This window comes from Drosophila montana, unplaced genomic scaffold (assembly GCF_035044405.1).
Source record: "Drosophila montana isolate Dmon_TW-CO22-7 unplaced genomic scaffold, ASM3504440v1 contig_3633_1, whole genome shotgun sequence".
Lineage (NCBI taxonomy): Eukaryota > Metazoa > Arthropoda > Insecta > Diptera > Drosophilidae > Drosophila > Drosophila montana.
In genome coordinates this window covers 266455-273699 of record NW_026998518.1, presented here as the reverse complement: position 1 = coordinate 273699, position 7245 = coordinate 266455, and the positions used below count along the sequence as shown (strand labels likewise).

Below are 7245 nucleotides of genomic sequence, written 5' to 3'. Positions count from 1 at the left end.
ACATATGTCAAAATTTCCCACCCCCATAACTCCGCCAAATCCCATCAGATATTCAGGAGCTTTAGCTTTTTCTTCATGGTTTAGCCTCTAGATGAATTTGGCATCTAAATCTGGCAACATGATTCTTGGTCGAAATTCATGTAAAAATGAAATGCTCAAATATCCTGTATAGAAGACATGGGTCAAATTTTCCCACCCCAATAACTTGGTCAAATCTCAAACGATTTTCATAAAGCTAGGCTTCTTCTTCATGGCTTGGCATGTAGATCATTTTGGCATCTAAATCTGGACACGTTATTCTTGGTCAAAATTCATGTGAACATGGTACCCCTAAATATCCTATTATGCATGGGTCATTTCCCATCCCTATAACTATATAATAAAAATTTGGAAAATTACCCTTATATGTGCACAATTAAGAGTTATGAAATATTTTTTTTTGCACTCACCACTTTTTACAGGAAACTCCTTGTTGAAGAACTCTCCATTATCCTGTAAAAAGAGGAAAATAGTTTGGTCAACAAAAGAAATTGCTTTTTTTTTTGCTTGTATTTGAGCATCTATTTTTATTCACCATAAATAGATAAATAAAGTCCAATAATGGAAAATATGCCTTTTTAACAATAATATTTAAAATAATAGTAAAAAAATGATAATGATAATAAAACATATAATAATTGTAATCATAATGATAATAATAATAATTATATTACTAATAATAATACTAATAATAATAATAATAATAATAATAAAAATAATAATAATAATAATAATAATAATAATAATAATAATAATAATAATAATAATAATAATAATAATAATAATAATAATAATAATAATAATAATAATAATTATAATAATAATAACTATATTACTTATAATAATAATAATCATGATCATTCTAATCGCAACTAACGCTCAATTTAATTAAATTAAAATTTTAAATAAATTGCAATCAGTCTTTGAAGTTAATTCAATCTTAAAATCTGCAGAGCTGAGCTATTCGAGTTGTTTTCCACGCGCATACACATCATCCACTCACTCCATCCAAGTGGGTTAATCTGATGTGCTTATGTCACTAGCATTGCATTCGACGCATAACTAATTAAATCGATAATCAGTCGTTGCGCTGACTTTGACTTTACCTTTGCCAGAGCCAGCGCCAGAGACAGAGCCAAACGCTGCGGCTCGCCCGCCCTCTCCGTTTGTCTCTGGGTGTGATGTGGGGGGGATTATCACTGGCCAGTCTCGTGCACGGACATATCATTGTTGTTATTGCGTTTTATATGGCATGTAGTATATATGCAGCCGGCGGCTGCTTATTGACCCCCAGAGTCAAGCAGCTGGCACTTGTTGAATTGTTTGCCTCTCTTTTACTGTGCCAGTGCCAGTGCCAGTGTCTGGGCCGTCCCTTTGGAGTTTGTTTACAAATTGTAATGGAAACTTTTGTAAATCTTTCCATGCAACGAAAATATTCCAGAAATGGTTTCATTCATGCGAAATGAATAGCCCATACGCACACTGTTACAGATGGAGGCATACAGATACAGATACAGATGCAGCCACAGATACTTATGCAGATACAGATAGAGATACATTTGTATCTGTATACAAATACACACCCAGACACAGATACAGATTACTTTGTAAAGATACAGATACATACACAGATACAGATACTTGTTTACAGATTCAGATACAAATGCAGTTGCAAGTTCTCTAAGTGCTGCGAAGGCCATGGCCTAAGCAAATTGATACACTTGAAGGAAAACTACACAAACAAACAAAAACAACAACAAAAAGAAACAAATATAAAATAAATAAAATAAAAATATAAAATAAATACAAAACGATCGAGTGCACAACACAAAAAAAAAATAAACGTGCCAAGTGGGTAAATTTCCATTAGAGTTTTGTGTGTTGGGATTTTTGTTACCGTTTGTTGTCACTGTAGCTCTTGTTCTGGCCGTTGTTGTTGCTGTTGTTGTTATTGTTGTTGTTGTGTTTGCAATGCTCATTAGTAAGCTGGTTTATGTGGCTTCCAAATAAGTACATATCAAATGAATTTTTAAAGCCATACTAAACAATAACAATTGACGTCATGAGCGAGAGGGCAAGCGCATGCTCGTTAAATGCCCAAAATATATGCGCCGGGCATTTGTATCTGATGGATGCATGCATTGACATTCGCCACGGCTGTTAAGCAACTTTCATATTAATCATAATGAACAACAACCAAAACACAAAACAAAATATGTTTATTAAACGCGCCGGAAATACTCTATAAAGCTGGCAAAAGTATCCATGCCAAATGGTTTACTGAGAACTGAGCTTGTCTTAAGTCCAACTTTTATTTTAAGAGAGATTTTAGTTTTGGTATAAAGCATTTGCATTTAGTTCATGTTATTAATTTGACAAAAGCTATCTGTAGTTATATTTATTTTAATTAATCACAAAATGTCTTAGGTTTCCATTTATTTATTTTTAAATTTATTTTTATGCAAGTCTTTACTTAATTTGTGTTTATTTAATTCTTTTTACTTTACAGACAGAAATTGTTTGGGTTATCCTCTTTTGAATATTTACACTTTTTTTTTCTGTATCCCATTTTAGTACATATATTTATTTTACTTTTTATTTTTTGGTAAAATTTTTATTTAATTTTTTCTATATTTAAATTTAAAAAAATTAATTTTAGCTTTATTATTATAAAGGCACTTTTTTAAATTTGTATATATTTAATTCTTTTCACTTTACAGACAGAACATTTTTGATTATCTTTTTTGAATATTTTACAAATATTTTTGTTATACCCAAAAAATCGTTTGTTATTATTTACTATTAAAATATTTAATAAAATTATTTTTACTTAAGCCTTTTTGGCTTTGGCTTTCATGTGCTGTTTATAAAAATTTATCGAAACATTTACTTAGGGTATTTAGCATGAAAAATGGTAACTGACGTTGTTGTTCGTTTAACTTTTGAATGCGATTCGCGGTTTTGCGAATTCATTCACCTTTTAATCAGGCAACTGGTTTGCTGTGATTGTTGTTGTTGTTGTTTTTATTGTTGTTCTGTGTTGTCCCAAAAAAAAATGAATTTCCCTTTTTGTATGCGCCACGAAGTTCGTGATTTCTCGAACCGGAGCCGGCCGAACCGACGATAAGTGGCCAACAACGTGAGATAAATACACAAAAATATTTAGATACGATTAACCAAACAATAACAACAACAAGGGCTAAAAGGAGCTACAAATACGATGACTAATCAAAATTGAGTCGCCAATGCCGGCGTGTTTTAGGTGAGCAAGTCATGTCTGGCGCAGATCTGGCCTGAGTCAAAGACCCCATTGATCGGACCAGCACAGGCATATCTCACAGATACGCAGATACGTAGATACACAGATACTCGATAAGAATTTCTTTATGCTTTCATTGAATGCACTGCAAATACAATGTTGTTGCCGTTGTGACCACTTAAACTAACCCAAATAATTGAACACGTTATAAAACTTACAAATCTGCAAGTTGTTTTCGTACCCTGACCTCATTGAAAGTGCTTAAAAAGGGTATGATGGACTTGTGCAAACGTATGTAGCAGGCAGAGGGAAACAATTCCGAACCCATAAAGTACACATATTCTTTAACTGTAAGGCAAGCTTTGTCGATTTAACTATTTTAGCTAATTTATTACTCTGTGTAAACTTAAAGATCTCGAGGATTTCAACCAAATTCGATAATTATCGATTTTCAGTTGGGGTTTTTTGATATATATCAGAGCTTATAGATGCTTTAGGTGCCATATTTGGGATGCAGACTTGTTCAGTTTTTGGATACGTTTAGCGTTTTTCTTTAAAATTTGAAAGAACACGCATTTTTGAACGCATACTCTTTGGCTTTGATATTTACGCACCTTTCGATGCCATATTTATGCTCCAAAATTTTCATCAAGATCGGACAAGAAGTACCGAAGTTACTGAAGGCACATTTTCTGTACTGTGGGAAGCTGAGGTAAGAAGAAGCAAAGTCGTAACGTGAACTGTATAGTAAGCGATGCTCGTGTTTGTGTGTGTGTGCGTTTTGATGAATGTATGTGTATACACATAAAAAGGAGCTGGTGTGCTTGTAACGGCAGCTTGGCATTGGCTGCAGCGTATCTTTCAGTCGGGCATTCTCGTTAAGAGCTTTCGTTTTGTTGTTGTTGTTGTTGTTGGATTTATTGTTGTTTTCGCACGAGCATTTCATGAATGAAGCAGCCGCATTTGTTGTTGTTGTAGTTGTCGAGGTTTTTGTTGTTGCTGGCGATTGTTGTTACACAGTCGATAATATTGAACTCCATTGTGGCCATCGCCGTTGTTGTTGTAGTTGTTGTCGCGTTCGTTCGTCTGTTTGCACTTCACACCACTCGCAGTGGCAGACTCCGTCCGTCCGTCCGTCCGTCCGTCCACGCGCCCGTCCCTCCCTTGAACCCTGCGTGGGTATCCACGTTTGTTTTGTCCCATCGTTGTTGTTGTTGTTGTTGTCGCTTTGCATTTGTTGTTCGGCTGTGAAGTATGTACGTGTTTTGAATGAACATTTTGTTGGCCCACGGCCTGTGTTTTATTTTTTCGCAAAAATTATCTTTGGCTAAAAATCTACAAAATTCATGAATGAGGTAAATGCGAGAGCGAAAGCAAAAAGCCCCCCCGAAGGCAAATTGTCAATACAAACAATCAAATTCGAATTGGTTGTGGGCAATACGATCTTATGTGCAGAGTGTGCGATACGCGTTCGTTAAGTATACGCAATTTTTTCAACTTATCTTCAAATTGTGGGAAAATAAGCCAATAGCTACATATAATTTGAAATTCAAATGGCAATCACATGGGAAGTCATTTCCAAAAAGGTATTTAAATATAGACCTTTTTGCTTTTCCATGAGTCTTACCTGATATTCCATTTACAACCATGAATTTAACTATTTTTATGTATTTAATATTCAACAATTTGAAATTTTCACTCAAATTAAAAGCACTTTTTCTATAAAATTAAAGCTGGAAACAGGAATCTATTCTAAACAGCTTTCCATATTTTTTTAGCACATTTAACAATTCAAGTAAATTATTTTTTGGAGACTAATTAATCCAAGTATTGCCTCATTAAATGCCTTTTAATTATTTCTTACTTACTCTAAATTATGCTTAATTTGACTTTAGTTCATCTTCTTTTTAGTCTTAAACGTATTTCGTGCATATTTGGTTGTCCTACTAACTTGTGGCTAGTTAGTCTCTCGTTGAGTTTATGAATTTTTATTACAGTTGCCCTACTTCGGTGTGGATTGTGTAAGTATGTGGCTTTCCCAAGTACTCGGCTACCGTATTACGCTTTCAGTCCATTAGCCACCTAGTTGGCAACCTGATGCTAGACCGACCCTTCGACCGACGATGCGAACATCGCGCGGCGTGGTATCTCGAGTGCGTTGTCTGCGATCTTGGCCATTTAAAAGCATGTCCAACATGGGCCACTTAATTTCTCTAAAATGTCATATTTAATTTCGCATTTAGACGTCTTCATTGCCGCAGTCGAGGCTTCTAACGCGTTCGACTGGGCACTGGGGCTGCCTGAATGTTGGTGTCTGCTTCGGTGACTACCTGCATAGATATCATGGCTTGGACTTGTCTTCTCTGGGGTTTTTTCTTTTTTTCGCTTGCTGTTTCGGCGATTTCCGGTTTGGTTTCATTGTAAACATTTTGTACGTTTTGGTATTTTCGGTTCACACGTGCGCGGGTAATAAACTTCAAATGACCGAAACTGAAGCGCTTTAAGTAGCCCGTGTGCGTGGTTCAAGTCACATCGCACGTCGCATATCGCTGCGGACACCGGGCGGAGACAAAAGACGCGGCTATTACCGAAATCAAGTCAAGTACAGAAAGCAAACACTTTTGCAACACACACTTCATAAACACACACGCGTAAGATCACTCTAGTGGGCAGTAACCCTCAGGCAGATACCCTGTAATCCGCGCATTTTTAAGCGATTTTGGGGAAAAGCTTTCTTCTGTAACTTGGGTGCTTGTTTTCTGATCTTAACAAAATATCTGCATAATTCAAATCTTATGTTACTGAGCACACATACCAAATATGGTGTCTATAGCTATTATAATCCTCGAGATGTGCTTGAAAATCGGGAGGTTCTTATCGATTTTTATCGGTTATAGAAAATTGTAGCCTCCAGGGATCCAATTTCAATTTAAGGTATCTAGCTTTACAATCTCTGAGATCCATTCGTTCGCCCAGACAGACATTTGAACAGACGGTCATGGCTAGATCAAGTCGCCTTTGGTTGCCAGGCAGGGCAGGTGCTTTCTTCTGCCCATTAAAATACATTTACACACAATAGGCATACCCTGTTCTAGAATTTTGAAAGGGTATCAAGAAAATAAATGTTGAAGACCCTCGGTCAGCTGTCTCGCTCGCACCGGTGCGTGGCAGCTCATTATTAAGCTTAGGTTTTTAATGTATCTTCTGCGTTTATCATTGTCGAATTTTAATTAAATTATGTTGAAGCCAGGCCAAGTCGAGACATTGCACACGTGTAGCTACTGTGCCAACAAGTTCAATGTCTCTGGCTAAAATTGGCTGGGCCTGTTGGACTGTTGATTATTTTTATTTTCGGCAATTACCTGGCACCATAGAAATACCTATTTTATTGGACCTCGAAATTGCCGCTGGTTAGGGCTTAAGCACAAACGATGCCAAGGTAAAAACAGTCCTGCTCCGACCCAATAAACCCTTGCCTTAAGTTTATTACAAACAGGCCAGAAAATTAGCTGGAAGTGCTCGTTAAAATTGCGCATACGCCACCCTCTCCACCCCCTCGAACTTATTTGCTTTTCTGGGGTGCAGTTGCCAGTTGCCGAGTTCTAATAAGCAATTTTAAAGTATTGAATTACATTTACATGCCACTTGTGTGTATTTTATGCTCAAGCTCAAGCTCTGGGTCTGGGCTTCATGCATAAGCATGCGCCCGGGCAACATGAAAATTTAATTTATTAATAACCCTTCTGGGGCTCAAACCATTTACACAATATGTTTGTTCGCCTTGGGGTTGGGTTGGGTAGGGAACGGATTCTGGTTGTGCTCTCTATTGGCCATTCAAATGGTAACGTAAGCGTTTTGTCGCCAACTGTCATTAAAGCAGTCTGTGGCTAATTCACAATACACGCTTAAGTGTCAATGCTAATGCTAATGCCCGATGCTAACGTGCA

General features: G+C 36.5%; 1 long non-coding RNA gene across 7 annotated transcripts in view; it reads right to left on the bottom strand.

The window, feature by feature from the left end:
• Nucleotides 1-448: 448 nt before the first annotated feature.
• The window catches only part of LOC135435559 (uncharacterized), a 173453-nt gene continuing 166656 nt past the window's right edge, over nt 449-7245 (bottom strand). For all 7 annotated transcript variants that reach the window (XR_010437381.1, XR_010437385.1, XR_010437383.1 and 4 more), the window contains one exon: nt 449-492. This is a non-coding gene — a long non-coding RNA (uncharacterized LOC135435559). The remainder of the gene's footprint in view (nt 493-7245) is intronic.